Raw genomic sequence first — 20,974 nt, forward strand, 5'->3', positions numbered from 1 at the left:
TCCTGAAGGAAGCACTAAACTTGGAAAGGAACAACTGGTATCAGCCACTGCAAAAATATGCCAAATTGTAAAGACCATCCATGATAGGAAGAAACTGCATCAATTAATGGGCAAAATAACCAGCTAACATCATAATGACAGGATCAAATTCACACATAACAATATTAACCTTAAATGTAAATGGGCTAAATGCCCCAATTAAAAGACACAGACTGGCAAATTGGATAAAGAGTCAAGACCCATCAGTGTACTGTATTCAGGAGACCCATCTCACGTGCAGAGACACACATAGGCTCAAAATAAAGGGATGGAGGAAGATCTACCAGGCAAATGGAAAACAAAAAAAAGCAGGGGTTGCAATCCTAGTCTCTGATAAAGTAGACTTTAAACCAACAAAGATCAAAAGAGACACAGAAGGCCATTGCATAATGGTAAAGGGATCAATTCAACAAGAAGAGCTAACTATCCTAAATATATATGCACCCAATACAGGAGCACCCAGATTCATAAAGCAAGTCCTTAGAGACCTACAAAGAGATGTAGACTCCCATAAAATAATAACGGGAGACTTTAACACCCCACTGTCAACATTAGACAGATCAACGAGACAGAAAGTTAACAAGGATATCCAGGACTTGAACTCAGTTCTGCACCAAGTGGACCTAATAGACATCTACAGAACTCTCCACCCCAAAATCAACAGAATATACATTCTTCTCAGCACCACATAGCACTTATTCCAAAATTGACCACACAATTGGTAGTAAAACACTCCTCAGCAAATGTAAAAGAACAGAAATCACAACAAACTGTCTCTCAGACCACAGTGCAATCAAATTAGAACTCGGGATTAAGAAACTCATTCAAAACTGCTCAACTACATGGAAACTGAACAACCTGCTCCTGAATGACTACTGGGTAAATAACGAAATGAAGGCAGAAATAAAGATGTTCTTTGCAACCAATGAGAACAAAGACACAATGTACCAGAATCTCTGGGACACATTTAAAGCAGTGTGTAGAGGGACACTTATAGCACTAAATGCCCACAAGAGAAAGCAGGAAAGGTCTAAAATTGACACCCTAATATCACAATTAAAAGAACTAGAGAAGCAAGAGCAAACACATTCAAAAGCTAGCAGGAGGCAAGAAATAACTAAGATCAGGGAAGAACTGAAGGAGATAGAGACACAAAAAACTCTTCAAAAAAATCAATGAATCCAGGAGCTGGAATTTTGAAAAGACTAACAAATTTGATAGACTGCTAGCAAGACTAATAAAGAAGAAAAGAGAGAAGAATCAAATAGATGCAATAAAAAATGGTAAAGGGGATATCACCACCGATCCCACAGAAATACAAACTACCATCAGAGAATACTACAAACACCTCTACGCAAATAAACTAGAAAATCTAGAAGAAATGGATAAATTCCTGGACACATACACCCTCCCAAGACTAAACCAGGGTGAAGTTGAATCTCTGAATAGACCAGTAACAGGCTCTGAAATTGAGGCAATAATTAATAGCCTACCTACCAAAAAAAGTCCAGGACCAGACGGATTCACAGCCAAATTCTACCAGAGGTACAAGGAGGAGCTGGTACCATTCCTTCTGAAACTATTCCAATCAATAGAAAAAGAGGGAATCTTCCCTAATTCATTTTATGAGGCCAACATCATCCTAATACCAAAGCCTGGCAGAGACACAACCAAAAAAGAGAATTTTAGACCAATATTCCTGATGAACATCGATGCAAAAATCCTCAATAAAATACTGGCAAACTGAATCCAGCAGCACATCAAAAAGCTTATCCACCAAGATCAAGTCACCTTCATCCCTGGGATGCAAGGCTGGTTCAACATATGCAAATCAATAAACATAATCCATCACATAAACAGAACTAATGACAAAAACCACATGATTATCTCAATAGATCCAGAAAAGGTCTTTGACAAAATTCAACAGCCCTTCATGCTAAAAACTCTCAATAAACTAGGTATTGATGGAACGTATCTCAAAATAATAAGAGCTATTTATGACAAACCCACAGCCAATATCATACTGAATGGGCAAAAACTGGAAGCATTCCCTTTGAAAACTGGCACAAGACAGGGATGCCCTCTCTCACCACTCCTATTCAACATAGTATTGGAAGTTCTGGCCAGGGCAATCAGGCAAGAGAAAGAAAAAAAGGGTATTCAATTAGGAAAAGAGGAAGTCAAATTGTCCCTGTTTGCAGATGACATGATTGTATATCTAGAAAACCCCATCGTCTCAGCCCAAAATCTCCTTAAGTTGATAAGCAACTTCAGCAAAATCTCAGGATACAAAATCAATGTGCAAAAATCCCAAGCATTCCTATAGACCAATAACAGACAAACAGAGAGCCAAATCATGAGTGAACTCCCATTCACAACTGCTACAAAGAGAGTAAAATACCTAGGAATCCAACTTACAAGGGATGTGAAGGACCTCTTCAAGGAGAACGACAAACCATTGCTCAATGAAATAAAAGAGGACACAAACAAATGGAAGAACATTCCATGCTCACGGACAGGAAGAAGCAATGTCGTGAAAATGGCCATACTGCCCAAGGAAATTTACAGATTCAATGCCATCCCCATCAAGCTACCAATGACTTTCTTCACAGAATTGGAAAAAACTGCTTTAAAGTTCATATGGAACCAAAAAGGAGCCCACATTGCCAAGACAATCCTAAGCCAAAAGAACAAAGCTAGAGGCATCATGCTACCTGACTTCAAACTACATTGCAAGCCTACAGTAAACAAAACAGCATGGTACTGGTACCAAAACAGAGATATAGACCAATGGAACAGAACAGAGGCCTCGGAAGTAACACCACACATCTACAGCCATCTGATCTTTGACAAACCTGAGAAAAACAAGAAATGGGGAAAGGATTCCCCATTTAATAAATGGTGCTTGAAATCTGGCTAGCCATATGTAGAAAGCTGAAACTGGATCCCTTCCTTACACCTTATACAAAAATTAATTCAAGTTGGATTAAAGACTTAAATGTTAGATCTAAAACCATAAAAACCCTAGAAGAAAACCTAGGCAATAGCATTCAGGACATAGGCATGGGCAAGGACTTCATGACTGAAATGCCATAAGCAATGGCAACAAAAGCCAAAATTGACAAATGGGATGTAATTAAACTAAAGAGCTTCCACACGGGAAAAGAAACTACCATCAGAGTGAACAGGCAACCTACAGAATGGGAGAAAATTTTTGCAATCTACCCATCTGACAAAGGGCTAATATCCAGAATCTACAAAGAACTCAAACAAATTTACAAGAAAAAAACAAACAACCCCATCAAAAAATGGGCAAAGGATATGAACAGACACTTCTCAAAAGAAGATATTTATGCAGCCGACAGACACATGAAAAAATGCTCATCATCACTGGTCATCAGGGAAATGCAAATCAAAACCACAATGAGATACCATCTCATGCCAGTTAGAATGGCAATCATTAAAAAGTCAGGAAACAACAGGTGCTAGAGAGGATGTAGAGAAATAGGAATGCTTTTACACTGTTGGTGGGAGTGTAAATTAGTTCAACCATTGTGGAAGACAGTGTGGTGATTCCTCAAGGATCTAGAACTAGAAATACCATTTGACCCAGGGATCCCATTACTGGGTATATACCTAAAGGATTATAAATCATGCTTCTATAAAGACACATGCACTCATATGTTTATTGCGGCACTATTCACAATAGCAAAGACTTGGAACCGACCCAAATGTCCATCAGCGATAGACTAGATTAAGAAAATGTGGCACATATATACCATGGAGTACTATGAAGCCATAAAAGGGGATGAGTTCGTGTCCTTTGTAAGGACATGGATGAAGCTGGAATCCATCATTCTCAGCAAACTATCGCAAGGACAGAAAACCAAACACCGCATGTTCTCACTCATAGGTGAGAATTAAACAATGAGAACACTAGGACACAGGACGGGGAACATCACACACCGGGGCCTGTCAGGGGGTAGGGGGCTGGGGGAGAGATAGCATTAGGAGAAATACCTAATGTAAATGACGAGTTAATGGATGCAGGAAACCAAAATGGCACATGTATAGCTATGTATCAAACCAGCACGTTGTGCACATGTACCCTAGAACTTAAAGTATAATAATAAAAAAAAAAGTATATCCCTTTTATCCTGGGAATTCACTTTAAAAAATAGATCATTGAACAGACCTTCTTCTAGTGCTTTCAAGAAGCATTCAAATTTTCATATTTTCCAAGAAGCAAATTGGTCAATTCAACTCATATTTGTAACCATAAATTTTATATGATCATATTCATCAACATTCTCTAACATAATTTCTTTCTTTTATATTTAAAAAAGTGATTTTCTTAGCCTGTGTTTGCATAAATATTCACCTGTGGTTTTCTCTTGTCAAAAAAAAAAAAAAACAAAAAAACAGGTAAGCAGGACAAAAAAGAAAAAAACAAAACAAATTTTACTACTTCTCTTAACTGAATGCCCCACTCCTTAGGACACCAAAATTGAGAGTCATTAGACCAGAATACAGTCATTAAAGATAACAATGAAGACAATGCAGAAGCACATGGAGAAAAAAATGTTAAGAGAAAAAATAATACAAACTATATTTATACAATGATTACAAATATGTAAAAATAGGCATGCAGGCAGCCAAGGTGGTAAATTTATGTTTATCCAAAACCAAAAACAGTGTGTTGGAGTACTTTGATATTTTTCACCACAAAAAAATATGAATTTTCATTGCTTTATTCAGCATCATGAAAGCTTTTAAGATAGTCATCCAAAAATTAGCTAACACAACTAACAAAAATCCCACAAAACAGATTCCAACCAAAGAAAAATCTTTAAAGGCAACCAATCAGCACCTAAGGAACTCAATCATCTGGCTTTTTATCTTTTGCACTGTCACCCAGGCTGGAGTGCAGTGGCGTGTGCCACCAAGCCAGGCTAATTTTTTTTTTGTATTTTTAGTAGAGACGGGGTTTTGCTACATTGGCCAGGCTGGTCTCAAACTCCTGACCTCAGACAATCCGCCTGCCTCAGCCTCCCAAAGTGCTGGGATTATAGGCATGAGCCACCGCGCCCAGCCAATCATCTGGCTTTTTGATGGAAGATATTTCTAGAATTAATAGAGACATAAGATCCAGTACCACTGCCTTGACAGTGGACAGACTGATTTACTCCAGTCAGGTCTACATGGGCAAAGTATGGACAGACTGATTTACTCCAGTCAGGTCTACATGGGCAAAGTAAAGTAAAACATGGAATGCCATTATCTTGACAGTGGTGCTGGGTGGAAGGAGGGGCAATTAGGCAGATATAGGGACCTGAGACTTAGGTGGTTATTTTCTTCATCTCATCACTGGGGACTTGGCTTCTTTGACTGCATCTTGATGTGCTTGTTTATACTGTTAGTATTTCCCCTTGTGGATACTGTAGGCTTATTTTATAGCCAGAGTGAGTAGGGGCAGGCTATCTGGCCAGTCGCCACCTCAGATTATCTTCCCCAGACAGCTAATGTTTATTAGAGCAACTACAGAAGAGAGAAAAGAGTGACTGGAGGGAGGGGAAAGAAAGAAAGTGGGAAGGCAAGCTAGCCAATGTCATTACTTTTAAGTCTGCAATAGTGAAAATGCATAGTACATGAACATTACCTTGTGTTCAGACACTGAGGCAGTGTTTTCAATTGCCTGAAAAAACAAGAGAGAGTCACAAAAATATTACGACACATCAGCAAAACACGTTATTCAGCATGCCCTGTTATCTCATCTAAGAGCCAATGTGTCCATATGGCAACCATCAGCTATCATTTCCACTTGAATGACTTTTGAGATTTTTATTTCAATCTATCTTAGTTATACATCTGTCACTAATTGCCACTGATTTCCTCCTTGATAATCAAAGTTCCAAAGATCTCACCTTAATCCAGGCTTCTGAAATGGTTTTCTCATATCTAATAGCTGACTTTATTACATCAAAGAGGAGAATAATACAGCTCTGACGCTGCTTTCTTGATTTCCTGAGGAACTACAAGTAGCAGAGAGGAAAAAGTTACTCTTCTACCTATCAGAAAAGAACTTACAAGATCGGAGTTTCTGCTTAGTAGCCATGTACCCTGGAGCAAATGACAACCTCACGTATAAGATGGCTAATAAACTTGCACTGTAGTCTGTCTGGGATTGATCTGAATGGCTAAGAAAATACATAAACACCTACATACTCACATACATATATGTAATTTAAAACACTATACAATACTAGATGTAAGTGTCATAATAGTACCATTATTTGTAGTTGTAAGTATTAAGCTCCAACTCTGACTGTGGGATGTCAGAGAATTGTGACATCCTATGTGAGGAAAAGGGTGGCAATTATCCATGAACTCTTTACCTTGCTCGTCCTTTACTTTTCAACTTTACTTAGGAAGCCTGCAACCGTGATGGCAAAACATAATGTTGCAGATCCAACTTCTCCCGAAGCTCAGTGGCATGATCTCGGCTCACTGCAACCTCCGCCTCTCAGGCTCAAGAGATTCTCATGCCTCAGACTCCTGAGTAGCTGGGACTACAGATGTGTGCCACCATGCCTGGCTAATGTTTGTATTTTTAGTACAGATGGGGTTTCACCATGTCGGCCATGCTGGTCTCGAACTCCTGGCCTCAAGAGATCCACCTGCCTCGGCTTCCCAAAGTGCCTTGGATTCCCAAAGTGCTGGGATTACAGGTGTGAACCATCATGCCTGGCATGTGCACATCATTTTAATAACTGATATTTTGAAAACATTAAGTTTATCGACATAATTTATATACAATAAAATGTATTATTTATAGGTATGTCTCTCAATAAGTTTTGGCAAATTTATACAGTTACGTAACCACCATTTCTGGCAAACCAAAAAGCTGACATCTGTCCCTTTATAGTCATGTAATAGACTTTTCTAAAATGTCGTGTAAATAGAATCATGTGTCTTAAAAATTTTTGTTTCTATTTTTGTAAATTAAAAAAATTTACTTAGAAAATTATTGTGAGTTATACATTTTATATCTGGCTTAGATTTTAAACTGTGTGTGTATGTGTGAAGAAGAAATATATCAGCGAAGTAAAACAATTAAAGTTCTAGAAGAATAAAGAGAGAAGAAGAAAAAGAGATGAAGAAGAAATATTTGAAGTATTATAATAATGGCTGAGAATCTTCCAAAACTAATGACAGACAACAATCCAATGACAGAAAACTCTTGAAAGAAGCTGGGGAGTGGGTGGGAGAATGCCTAACTATAGAGGAACAAGGATAAAATTATAGCTGATATCTTGTCAGAAATCAGGCAAACAAGAAGAAAGTGGAGGGAGGGATTTAAAGTGTTAAAATAAAGCAACTTCAAAAGAAATCTAAATAGATGGAGAGACTGATATACCATCTTTATGGATTAGAAGACCCAACATAGTAAAGAAGTCAATTCTCTTCATATTTGTCTATAGATTTAACATTATTCCAGTAAAAATCTCAGAGGGATTATTGATAATATATACAAGCTGATTCCTTAAAAAAAAAAAAAAAAAAAGGCGGGGGCGGCGGGAGGCTGAAGCAAGAGGATCACTTCAGCCCTGGAGTTCGAGATTGCTGTGAGCTACGATCACACCTCTGCATTCCAGCCTAAGCAACAGAGCAAGACCTCATCTCTAAAAAAATAAAATGAATAAAAAATTTATAACATCATTAAAATAAAATGAAATATGGGAAAGGCAAAGGAACATGAATACAAAACAATTTTGAAAAAGAATAAAATAGAAGGAATACCAATTTTAAGACTATTCAATTTTAAGATATTATAAATCTCCATTAATCTAGATGGTGTAGTACTGGTTGGGGGACAGAAATATAAATCAATGGAACAGAATAGAGAGTCCAGAAACACACCCACACAACATAAGACCAATTGATTTCTCACAAAGGTATGAAGGCAATTCAATGGAGAATGATAAACTTTTCAATAAATGGTGCTGGAAAAATTATCCATTTGCAAAAAAAATCAGCCTCAACCTAAACTGCACAACTTATACTACAACCTAAACTACACAGCCTATACAGAAATTAATTCAAAATGGATCATAGGTTAGTTTGCAAAACCTAAAATTATGAGGTTTTAAGAAGAACATAAGGGAGAAAAACTTTTGTGATCTACAGTTGGGCAGAGAGCGCATAGAGATGACACCAAAAGCATGATCATTAGCAGGAAAATTTATCTCCTGTTGATAAATTGGACCTAATAAAAATTAAAAACACATGTTTGCTCTGTGACAGACATTGTCAAGAGAATGAAAAGATTGGCTACAGAGTAGGAAAAAGTATTTGTAAACAACGTATCTGCCAAAGAATTGGTATCAAGAATAAAAAACTCTCAAAACTCAACATCAAGAAAACAAACAATCCTGACTGGCAACAACAAAATGAGCAAAAAATTTGAACGGACACTTCACCAAGGTGAATATACAGATAGCGAATAAGCATATGAAAAGATGTTCAACATTAGCAACTATTAAGGAAATGCAAGTTAAAGCCACTGTGAGATTCCACTGCACACCTATTAGAATGGCTAAAATAACTGACAAAGGCAAATACTGGGGAGGCTGCAGGGCAACTAGAATGCTCAGCTACTGCTGCTGGAAATGCAAAAAGGTCACCATGACAGAAAGCAGTTTGTTGGTTTCTTATAAAATTAAATATGTGCCAAATGGTCCCGCACCCAAATCCTAGATATTTACCCTGGAGAAATGAATTCTTATGTTTATTAAAAAATCATTTGGTGGCCAGACGCAGTGGCTCATGCCTGTAATCCCAGCACTTTGGGAGGCTGAGGCAGGTGGATCATGAGGTCAGGAGTTCGAGACCAGCCTGACCAACATGGTGAAACCCCATCTCTACTAAAAGTACAAAAATTAGCCGGGTGTGGTGCGCGCCTGTAATCCCAGCTACTCAGGAGGCTGAGGCAAGAGAATCACTTGAACCCCGTAGTTGGAGATTGCAGAGAGCTAAGATTGTGCAACTACACTCCAGCCTGGGCAACAGAATGAGACTCTGTATCAGAAAAAAAACAAAAACAAAAACCATCCAGCCGGGCACGGTGGCTCATGTCTGTAATCCCAACACTTTGGGAGGCCAAGGTAGGTGGATCACTTGAGGTCAGGAGTTTGAGACCAGCCTGGCTAACATGGTGAAACCCCATGTCTACTTAAAAAAAAAAAAAAAAGTACAAAAATTAGCCGGGTGTGGTGTCACATGCCTGTAGTCCTGGGTACTCTACTCGGGAGGCTGAGGCAGGAGAATTGCTTGAATCCAGGAGGCGGAGGTTGCAGTGAGCTGAACTGCACTCCAGCCTGGGCAACAGAGCAAGACTCTATCTCAAAAAACAAAACACAAAACAAACAAACAATATCCACGAATGTTTATAGCGACCCTATTCATAACCACCAAAAATTGGAAACAACCCAAATGTCCTTCAGCAAGTGAACAGATAGACAAACTGGTACAGCAATACAATGGAATACTATGCAGCAATAAAAAGGTATAAACTATTGATGCATGCAGCAACTTAAATGAATCTCAGAAGCATTATGTTGAATGACAAAAGCCAGACTCAAAAGGTTACATATTCTATGATATTCCACAAAGGACAAAACTATAGTGACAAGATCAATGGTTGCCTGGAGTTGGGGCATGGGAGGGAGGATAGGACTACAAAAGGATAACACAGGGAGGTTTTGGGGAAGGGGGTTGAAGGAATTGTTTTATACCCTGATTGTAGTGATATTCACATGAATCTACATGTATTAAAATTCACAGAACTATATACATCAACAGAAAGTCTATTTTGCTACATAATTTAAAAGCAAAAATAATACTATAATAATGATACTTCTCTCATAGGACTTTGGTGTTTCATAAATAGAAGCTACTAACAGACAGGTGTCTAGGGTGTTTTCCAATGCCAATCAACAAATCTCCAATTCTCCAGACACCAGCTGAATATTCTACAATTTATTTCAATTCTGATGCTTACTACTTGGAGTTAGCACAGACCTCTCAGGTTAAGGGCTCAGTCTTACAAAACTGCACCTCCCCAACTTTAGATGCCAATTGCAAACAGTGGGTCTCCAGGTTATCCACTCTTCTGTCTAATTTGGCTACAAATCAAAGGTTCCCATGACCCTCTCCTCCAGCTTAATATTTTGCAATAACAGCTCACAGAACTCAAGGAAACAACACTTACCAGCAAGATGAAGAGGTACACAGTGCAAAGTATGAGAAAGGAAGTTGAGGCTTACATGCCCTGACCTGGCACACCACCCTTCCAGCACCTTGATGTGTTCACCAACCTAGAAGCTAATCAAATCTGTTGTTCAAGAGTTTTTATAGAGGATAATCTCCAGCCCCACCTCCCTTGCAGCAGTGAATTCTAAATTTGGTCTTTTTGACCTCAAACTAACTTTTTGGGTATTAGGGTTCCTGGAAGTCCAAGAGAGACATATTAAGCTTATTTGGTATGTTAAAATCATACAAAAAATGTTATCAAATAAGAAATGCTGGCCAGGTGTAGTGGCTCATGCCTGTAATCCCAGCATTTTGGGAGGCCAAGGTGGGTGGATCACTTGGGGTCAGGAGTTTGAGACCAGCCTGACGAACATGCCAAAACCCCATCTCTACTAAAAATACAAAAATTAGCCAGGCGTGGTAGTGCACGTCTGTAATCCAAACTACGGGGGAGGCTGAGGCAGGAGAATTGCTTGCACCTGGGAGGTGGAGGTTGCAGTGAGCCAAGATCACCCCACTGCACTCTAGCTTGGGTGACAGAGCAAGACTCTGTCTCAAAAAAACAAAAAAACAAACAAAAAAAACTGCTGTTTAACTTTCTCTGGGTTATATTTTCATATGTGTGCTATTAATATATGTTCCAAAATTGTATAAGATTCCTAAAATTCTGATATGTCTTAGTATTTGTCATCAGGAATAATTCTGATTATTATGCTTAATTGCAGTATGCCACAAAAACAATCAAATTTCCTTGACAAAATTGTGTCTTTAACCATGAATATTGTCTTTCCTAACCACAGACAATTACTGTTTTACTTTGGTTATTCTCAAAAAGTGGTTTATGATCAGCTACAGTCCAAAATCTGCTTCTTTAAAAAAAAAAATCATAGAAAAGGCTCTGCCACAGACTTTTAAATACAGGTTTCTGATAACTTTAGCTATCATACCATTAGATTAGGAAAGAACTTCCAGGACTCTAACTAAAAGGCTGATGTGTTTATAAAGATAGCTAACTCAACATCAAGCAGAACAAGGTTAATTACATTGAACTAAACTAATAAAAGACTAAACTGATTTTTTCACAGACTCTTTTTTAAAAAACATTGCCAGTCCTTTTAATGTTTTGTTTTCAGAGTCAAAAAACTTTTTTGTTTTAGCTATTTGTAGCTTATAACAAATTGGGTAAAGTATACTTCGTCAGCAAAATTTAAAACAGATATCTTTCTCTTTACCTGGTTTATTTGGAATTTAGAAACTATTTATGAGTACTCTTAATTTATGACAATACAGTTATTTATATAAGTTCAGTAAGAATCTGTTTTCTTTTGTAACATGACACAATTAGAGAAACTGGTTATGTTACCAAGGCTTTGACTGGAATGACCTATTTTCAGATATGACCAGACTATGTTGAGGAATTGACATTGACTTTACAGTGCTAATAAAAACCCCCTTGAAAAGACTGGCCTAGGCCAGGCATGGTGGCTCACACCTGTAATCCCAGCACTTTGAAAGGCCAAAGTGGTAGGATCACTTGAGGCCAGGTGTTCAAGACCAGCCTGGGCAACATGGCAAGACCTTGTTTCTACAAAAAAAAAAAAAAAAAAAAAAGCCAGGAGTGGTGGCATACATGTTTACTCCCACCTACTTGAGAGATTGAGGCAGAGGAATGCTTGAGCCTAGGAGTTCAAGGCTGCAGTGATCTCTGATTACCACTGCACTCAGCCTGTGTAACAGAGGGAGGCCCTGTCTCAAAACAAACAAACAAACAAAAGATTGCCTGGTACCTTGTCTACATGGTTTCTTTACAAGGTTCCTGATGTGTGGTAAGTAAAGAATGTTGCTTCCTAACAGGCCCAGGAAGCTCAAGATATTTTGGGACCCCAAAAAGAGAGGAATTCACCCAGGTGAAAGGTGTCATGGGTAAGTGGCAACTATCTGAGCTGGTGGCGTGGGGGTAAGAAGACTTTACCAAGACAGTTGTAGGTAAAGAAAGGCAGATTTAGTAGAGAAAGTATGAAAGTACATTGCAAGGGAGCAACAGGCAGAATCAGCAAGAGAGAAGCTGACTGCAAGGAAACAAAGGCTTGCTGGAGATTTTATAGGATGGTTCTTTGCTGTGTACTGAAAAGAGCTTTGTGCAGTATTGATAACACCAAGGTTACAGTGAGCTAACTTGCAGGTGTCTGGTGATAAGTTGGGCGCAGGAGGGCTACGTGTCCTGGACCACAAAGAAAGGCAGATTCACAGCTTATCTGCTTTCTTTCTTTGCTTTCCCATGCTCCCACCAGCCTATCTCCTTTTCTCTAATTAGGACTTCACAAAAGGTTTACATATTCAGACCCTGGAGGTTTGGAAAGTGTCATTCTAAACACTTTGTAGGAAGTAAGTCTAGGAAGATTGTACCTAGAGTTTTGTCAGTTCTGGGTCTGAACAAAGACATCCTCAGAGTCCAAAGCATAGAAATTCTTGGCTTTTTACACCCACAAGTTATAACTGTAATTCATGTGTTGAGAAATTTCTCAATCTCTCTCTTAGGCTATAGGATCCCCTGGTGCCTTCAGGCAAAAGAGGTCCGTGAAAATTAGTCTTGATTGGTTTGGGACACTGAGATGATTCTGGGACAGCAAGGGAGTGCTTGGCACCAGCGCTTCATAAATTTATGCCACAGAATATGAATCCCAGGAGACACTGAGAGAGAAGGTGGAGAGAGCAGGGGATGGAAGAAAACCTAGTCTGGGAGATTGGAAAATGCTACATGTTCTGCTTCTCTCTTGGAGATTCACAATGTGTATTAATATATTAACGCTCTGAGGAATCCCACATCAAAGATCTCGATTTGCCTCTATTTAATCCAGAATTTTTTTTATTATACTTTAAGTTTTAGGGTACATGTGCACAATGTGCAGGTTTGTTACATATGTATACATGTGCCATGTTGGTGTGCTGCACCCATTAACTCGTCATTTACATTAGGTATATCTCCTAATGCTATCCCTCCCCACTCCCCCTACCCCACAACAGGCCCTGGAGTGTGATGTTCCCCATCCTGTGTCCAAGTGTTCTCATTGTTCAATTCCCATCTATGAGTGAGAACATCTGGTGTTTGGTTTTTTGTCCTTGGGATAGTTTGCTGAGAATGATGGTTTCCAGCTTCATCCATGTCCCTACAAAGGACAGGAACTCATCATTTTTTATGGCTGCATAGTATTCCATGGTGTATATGTGCCACATTTTCTTAATCCAGTCTATTGTTGTTGGACATTTGGGTTGATTCCAAGTCTTTGCTATTGTGAATAGTGCCGCAATAAACATATGTGTGAATGTGTCTTTATAGTAGCATGATTTATAATCCTTTGGGTATATACCCAGTAATGGGATGGCAGAGTCAAATGATATTTCTAGTTCTAGATCCTTGAGGAATAGCTACACTGTCTTCCACAATGGTTGAACTAGTTTACAGTCCAACCAACAGTGTAAAAGTGTTCCTATTTCTCCACATCCTCTCCAGCACCGGTTGTTTCCTGACTTTTTAATGATTGCCATTCTAACTAGTGTGAGATGGTATCTCATTGTGGTTTTGATTTGCATTTCTCTGATGGCCAGTGATGATGAGCATTTTTTCATGTGTCTTTTGGCTGCATAAATGTCTTCTTTTACTAGAAATACCATTTGACCCAGCCATCCCATTACTGGGTGTATACCCAAAGGATTATAAATCATGCTGCTATAAAGACACATGCACACGTATGTTTATTGCAGCACTATTCACAATAGCAAAGACTTGGAACCAAGCCAAATGTCCAACAAGGATAGACTGGATTAAGAAAATGTGGCACATATACACCATGGAATACTATGCAGCCATAAAAAATGAAGAGTTCCTGTCCTTTGTAGGGACATGGATGAAGCTGGAAACCATCATTCTCAGCAAACTATCGCAAGGACAAAAAACCAAACACCGTATGTTCTCACTCATAGGTGGGAATTGAACAATGAGAACACATGGACACAGGAAGGGGAACATCACACTCCGGGGACTGTTGTGGGGTGGGGGGAGTGGGGAGGGATAGCATTAGGAGATACAACTAATGCTAAATTACGAGTTAATGGGTGCAGCACACCACCATGGCACATGTATACATATGTAACAAACCTGCACATTGTGCACATGTACCCTAAAACTTAAAGTATAATAATAATAAAATAAAATTTAAAAAAAAAGTCTTCTTTTGAGAAGTGTCTGTTCATATCCTTCACCCACTTTTTGATGGGGTTGTCTGTTTTTTTCTTGTAAATTTGTTTGAGTTCTTTGTAGATTCTGGATATTAGCCCTTTGTCAGATGAGTAGGTTGCAAAAATTTTCTCCCATTTTTAGGTTGCCTGTTCACTCTGATGGTAGTTTCTTTTGCTGTGCAGAAGCTCTTTAGTTTAATTAGATCCCATTTGTCAATTCTGGCTTTTGTTGCCATTGCTTTTGGTGTTTTAGACACGAAGTCCTTGCCCATGCCTATGTCCTGAATGGTATTGCTTAGGTTTTCTTCTAGGGTTTTTATGGTTTTAGGTCTAACATTTAAGTCTTTAATCCATCTTAAATTAATTTTTGTATAAGGTGTAAGGAAGGGATCCAGTTTCAGCTTTCTACATATGGCTAGCCAGTTTTCCCAGCACCATTTATTAAATAGGGAATCCTTTCCCCATTGCTTGTTTTTGTCAGGTTTGTCAAAGATCAGATAGTTGTAGATATGCGGCGTTATTTCTGAGGCCTCTGTTCTGTTCCATTGATCTATATCTCTGTTTTGGTACCAGTACCATGCTGTTTTGGTTACTGTAGCCTTGTAGTATCGTTTGAAGTCAGGTAGCGTGATGCCTCCAGCTTTGTTCTTTCAGCCTAGGATTGACTTGGCAATGCGGGCTCTTTTTTGGTTCCATATGGACTTTAAAGTAGTTTTTTCCAATTCTGTGAAGAAAGTCATTGGTAGCTTGATGGGGATGGCATTGAATCTATAAATTACCTTGGGCAGTATGGCCATTTTCACAATACTGACTCTTCCTACCCATGAGCATGGAATGTTCTTCCATTTGTTTGTATCCTCTTTTATTTCGTTGAGCAGTGTTTTGTAGTTCTCCTTGAAGAGGTCCTTCATGTCCCTTGTAAGTTGGATTCCTAGGTATTTTATTCTCTTTAAAGCAATTGTGAATGGGAGTTCACTCATGATTTGGCTCTCTGTTTGTCTGTTATTGGTGTTTAAGAATGCTTGTGATTTTTTACATTGATTTTTTATCCTGAGACTTTGCTGAAGTTGCTTATCAACTTAAGGAGATTTTGGGCTGAGATGATGGGGTTTTCTAGATATACAATCATGTCATCTGCAAACAGGGACAATTTGACTTCCTCTTTTCCTAATTGAATACCCTTTATTTCCTTCTCCTGCCTAATTGCCCTGGCCAGAACTTCCAACACTATGTTGAATAGGAGTGGTGAGAGAGGGCATCCCTGTCTTGTGCCAGTTTTCAAAGGGAATGCTTCCAGTTTTTGCCCATTCAGTATGATATTGGCTGTGGGTTTGTCATAGATAGCTCTTATTATTTTGAGATACGTCCCATCAGTGCTTAATTTATTGAGAGTTTTTAGCATGAAGGGCTGTTTAATTTTGTCAAAGGCCTTTTCTGCATCTATTGAGATAATCATGTGGTTTTTGTCGTTGGTTCTGTTTAATGTGATGGATTACGTTTATTGATTTGCGTATGTTGAACCAGCCTTGCATCCCAGGGATGAAGCCCACTTGATCATGGTGGATAAGCTTTTTCATGTGTTGCTGGATTCAGTTTGCCAGCATTTTATTGAGGATTTTTGCATCGATGTTCATCAGGGATATTGGTCTAAAATTCTCCTTTTTTGTTGTGTCTCTGCCAGGCTTTGGTATCAGGATGATGCTGGCCTTATAAAATGAGTTAGGGAGGATTCCCTCTTTTTCTATTGATTGGAATAGTTTCAGAAGGAGTGGTACCAGTTCCTCCTTGTACCTCTGGTAGAATTCGGCTGTGAATCCGCCTGGTCCTGGACTTTTTTTGGTTAGTAAGCTGTTAATTATTGCCTCAAATTCAGAGCCTGTTATTGGTCTATTCAGAGATTCAACTTCTTCCTGGCTTAGACTTGGGAGGGTATATGTGTCGAGGAATTTATCCATTTCTTCTAGAATTTCTAGTTTATTTGCATGGAGGTGTTTATAGTATTCTCTGATGGTAGTTTGTATTTCTGTGGGATCAGTGGTGATATCCGCGTTATCATTTTTTATTGCGTCTATTTGATTCTTCTCTCTTTTCTTCTTTATTAGTCTTGCTAGCGGTCTATCAATTTTGTTGATCCTTTCAAAAAACCAGCTCCTGGATTCATTGATTTTTTGAAGGGTTTTTTGTGTCTCTATTTCCTTCAGTTCTGCTCTGATCTTAGTTATTTCTTGCCTTCTCCTAGCTTTTTAATGTGTTTGCTCTTGCTTCTCTAGTTCTTTTAATTGTGATGTTAGGGTGTCAATTTTAGATCTTTCCTGCTTTCTCTTGTGGGCATTTAGTGCTATAAATATCCCTCTACACACTGCTTTAAATGTGTCCCAGAGATTCTGGTATGTTGTGTCTTTGCTCTCGTTGGTTTCAAAGAACATCTTTATTTCTGCCTTCATTTCGTTACTTACCCAGTAGTCATTCAGGAGCAAGTTGTTCAGTTTCCCTGTAGTTGAGTGGTTTTGAGTGAGTTTCTTAACCCTGAGTTCTAGTTTGATTGCACTGTGGTCTGAGAGACACTTTGTTATAATTTCTGTTCTTTTACATTTGCTGAAGAGAGCTTTACTTCCAACTGTGTGGTCAATTTTGGAATAAGTGCAGTGTGGTGCTAAGAAGAATGTATATTCTGTTGATTTGGGGTGGAGAGTTCTGTTGATGTTTATTAGGTCTGCCTGGTGCAGAAATGAGTTCAATTCCTGGATATCCTTGTTAACTTTCTGTCTCGTTGATCTGTCTAATGTTGACAGTGGGGTGTTAAAGTCTCCCGTTATTATTTTATGGGAGTCTACATCTCTTTGTAGGTCTCTAAGGACCTCCTTTATGAATCTGGGTGCTCCTGTATTGGGTGCATATATATTTAGGATAGTTAGCTCTTCTTGTTGAATTGATCCCTTTACCATTATGCAATGGCCTTCTGTGTCTCTTTTGATCTTTGTTGGTTTAAAGTCTATTTTATCAGAGACTAGGATTGCAACCCCTGCCTTTTTTTGTTTTCCATTTGCTTTGTAGATCTTCTTCCATCCCTTTATTTTGGGCCTATGTGTGTCTCTGCATGTGAGATGAGTTTCCTGAATACAGCACACTGAGGGGACTTGACTCTTTATCCAATTTGCCAGTCTGTGTCTTTTAATTGGAGTACTTAACCCATTTACATTTAAAATTAATATTGTTATGTGTGAATTTGATCCTGTCATTATGATGTTAGCTGGTTATTTTGCTCGTTAGTTGATGCAGTTTTTTCCTAGCATTGATGGTCTTTACAATTTGGCATGTTTTTGCAGTGGCTGGTACCAGTTGTTCCTTTCCATGTTTAGTGCTTCCTTCAGGAGCTCTTGTAAGGCAGATCTGGTGGTGACAAAAATCTCTCAGCATTTGCTTGTCTGGAAAGTATTTTATTTCTCCTTCACTTATGAAGCTTAGTTTGTCTGTATATGAAATTGTGGGTTGAAATTTCTTTTCTTTAAGAATGTTGAATATTGGCTCCCACTCTCTTCTGGCTTGTAGAGTTTCTGCCAAGAGATCCGCTGTTAGTCTGATGGGCTTCCCTTTGTGGGTAACCCGACCTTTCTCTCTGGCTGCCCTTAACATTTTTTCCTTCATTTCAACTTTGGTGAATCTGACAATTATGTGTCTTGGAGTTGCTCTTCTTGAGGAGTATCTTTGTGGCATTCTCTGTATTTCCTGAATCTGAATGTTGGCCTGCCTTGCTAGATTGGGGAAGTTCTCCTGGATAATATCCTGCAGAGTGTTTTCCAACTTGGTTCCATTCTCCCCGTCACTTTCAGGTACACCAATCAGATGTAGATTTGGTCTTTTCACATAGTCCCATATTTCTTGGAGGCTTTGTTCATTTCTTTTTATTCTTTTTTCTCTAAACTTCCCTTCTCACTTCATTTCATTAATTTGATCTTCCATCACTGATACCCTTTCTTCCAGTTGATGGCATCGGCTCCTGAGGCTTCTGCATTCTTCACGTAGTTCTCGAGCCTTGGCTTTCAGCTCCATCAACTCCTTTAAGCACTTCTCTGTATTGGTTATTCTGGTTATACATTTGTCTAAATTTTTTTCAAAGTTTTCAACTTCTTTGCTTTTGGTTTGAATTTCCTCCTGTAGCTCGGAGTAGTTTGATCGTCTGAAGCCTTCTTCTCTCAACTCGTCAAAGTCATCCTCCATCCAGCTTTGTTCCATTGCTGGTGAGGAACTGTGTTCCTTTGGAGGAGGAGAGGCACTCTGCTTTTTAGAGTTTCCAGTTTTTCTGCTCTGTTTTTTCCCCATCTTTGTGGTTTTATCTACTTTTGGTCTTTGATGATGGTGATGTACAGATGGGTTTTTGGTGCGGATGTGCTTTCTGTTTGTTAGTTTTCCTTCTAACAGACAGGACCCTCAGCCGCAGGTCTGTTGGAGTTTGCTAGAGGTCCACTCCAGACCCTTTTTGCCTGGGTATCAGCAGCGGTGTCTGCAGAATCGCGGATTTTCATGATCTGCGAATGCTGCTGTCTGATCCTTCCTCTGGAAGTTTTGTCTCAGAGGAGTACCCACCATGTGAGGTGTCAGTCTGCCCCTACTGGGGCGTGCCTCCCAGTTAGGCTGCTCGGGGGTCAGGGGTCAGGGACCCACTTGAGGAGGCAGTCTGCCCATTCTCAGATCTCCAGCCCCATGCTGGGAGAACAACTGCTCTCCTCAAAGCTGTCAGACAGGGACATTTAAGTCTGCAGAGGTTACTGCTGTCTTTTTGTTTGTCTGTGCCCTGCCCCCAGAGGTGGGGCCTACAGATGCAGGCAGACCTCCTTGAGCTGTGGTGGGCTCCACCCAGTTCGAGCTTCCAGGCTGCTTTGTTTACCTAAGCGAGCCTGGGCAATGGCGGGCGCCCCTCCACCAGCCTTGCTGCTGCCTTGCTGTTTGATCTCAGACTGCTGTGCTAGCAATCAGCGAGACTCCATGGGCGTAGGACCCTCCGAGCCAGGTGCGGGATATAATCTCCTGGTGCGCCCTTTCCTAAGCCCATCAGAAAAGCGCAGTATTTGGGTGGGAGTGGCCCGATTTTCCAGGTGCTGTCTGTCACCCCTTTCCTTGACCAGGAAAGGGAACTCCCTGACCCCTTGCGCTTCCCGAGTGAGGCAATGCCTCGCCCTGCTTCGGCTGGCGCACAGTGCGCTGCACCCACTGTCCTGCGCCCACTGTCTGGCACTCCCTAGTGAGATGAACCCGGTACCTCAGATGGAAATGCAGAAATCACCTGCGTCGTTCACGCTGGAAGCTATAGCGCTGATAGAATTTTTTTTATCAAATAACCCTCCTTGGGACAAGCTGCTTTACACTAAACCCAGATCGCAGGCATTCATGCCAGAGACAGACTTGGTATATGGTAACTAATTCTTTCTCTTCTAACTCAGTTCTTTGCCAATTCAGTTTCTCCCAAAATTCAGGACCAGTTCTACAGAGAGATAAAGTGGGCAGCTGCTGACCAGCTTGAATTTCAGGGATAGTGGAGACTCACAAGGGCAAACACATAGGTAGTACTCACTACATGTCAGGGATTGATCTAACCAGCTTAGTTGTCATGGCAACTCTGGGAAGTAGATGCTATTATTATCCCCATTTTATACTTGTGGAAACTGAGACACAGAGCCAACTTGTGCCAGGTCACACAGATCATCAGTGGCTGAGAATTGAAACCAAGCAGTCTGAATCCAGATTCCACATTCTGCCTCTCAGATGAGATACCTGCTCTCTTCTTTGGAATTCCACCATTATTTATTCATTTCTTTGGTACTGTAAGAGTCCATGGTCTTCCTGAACTCCACTGGAAAACAGTGTCCTCCTAGAATGAGGATTCTAAGACCCAGTATGGAGGCCATTCTTTCTCCTTAGGATTTTTTCATGGTGTACTCTCTGGTGAACTGCTGGTCATCTTCCAAGGTCTAACCCAAATGTCATCCCTCTAAGAAGCTTTCCCAGAAACCCTGAAGACAAAGTAACCCCTGCTGTCTTACCACTGCGGTGGTATAGATCTGGTTTATACTCTCCATAGTGGTTTTTTTTTTTTTTTGCATGCATGTGAATTTTTTGCCACCAGACTATCACATTTGCAAATGCAGAAATTTTGTTTCAGGCACTGTACTAGGCACTAAAGGATAGAAAGATTAATAAGATATGGTTCCTGACCTCAAAGGGCCCCTAAACCTTTTATAACTGTACTTGATGGACATATCTGATATTTAAGACAAGAGCTAGAGAGCTAAAAGCAAAGGGTTAGGAAGGCACAGAGAACAGAACACTTTGATAGCTGAGCTAGGACTAAAGGATGAGGAAGGTTTCAATGGGAGAATGAATCAATGAATGA

General features: G+C 39.8%; 1 pseudogene; it reads right to left on the minus strand.

Annotated features, from left to right (window-relative positions):
* LOC100447404 (FANCD2 pseudogene 2) overlaps nt 1-7,508 on the minus strand; it is a 30,296-nt pseudogene extending 22,788 nt beyond the window's left edge.
* Nucleotides 7,509-20,974: the final 13,466 nt, after the last annotated feature.

Source organism: Pongo abelii, chromosome 2, assembly GCF_028885655.2.
Source record: "Pongo abelii isolate AG06213 chromosome 2, NHGRI_mPonAbe1-v2.0_pri, whole genome shotgun sequence".
NCBI classification, from domain to species: domain Eukaryota; kingdom Metazoa; phylum Chordata; class Mammalia; order Primates; family Hominidae; genus Pongo; species Pongo abelii.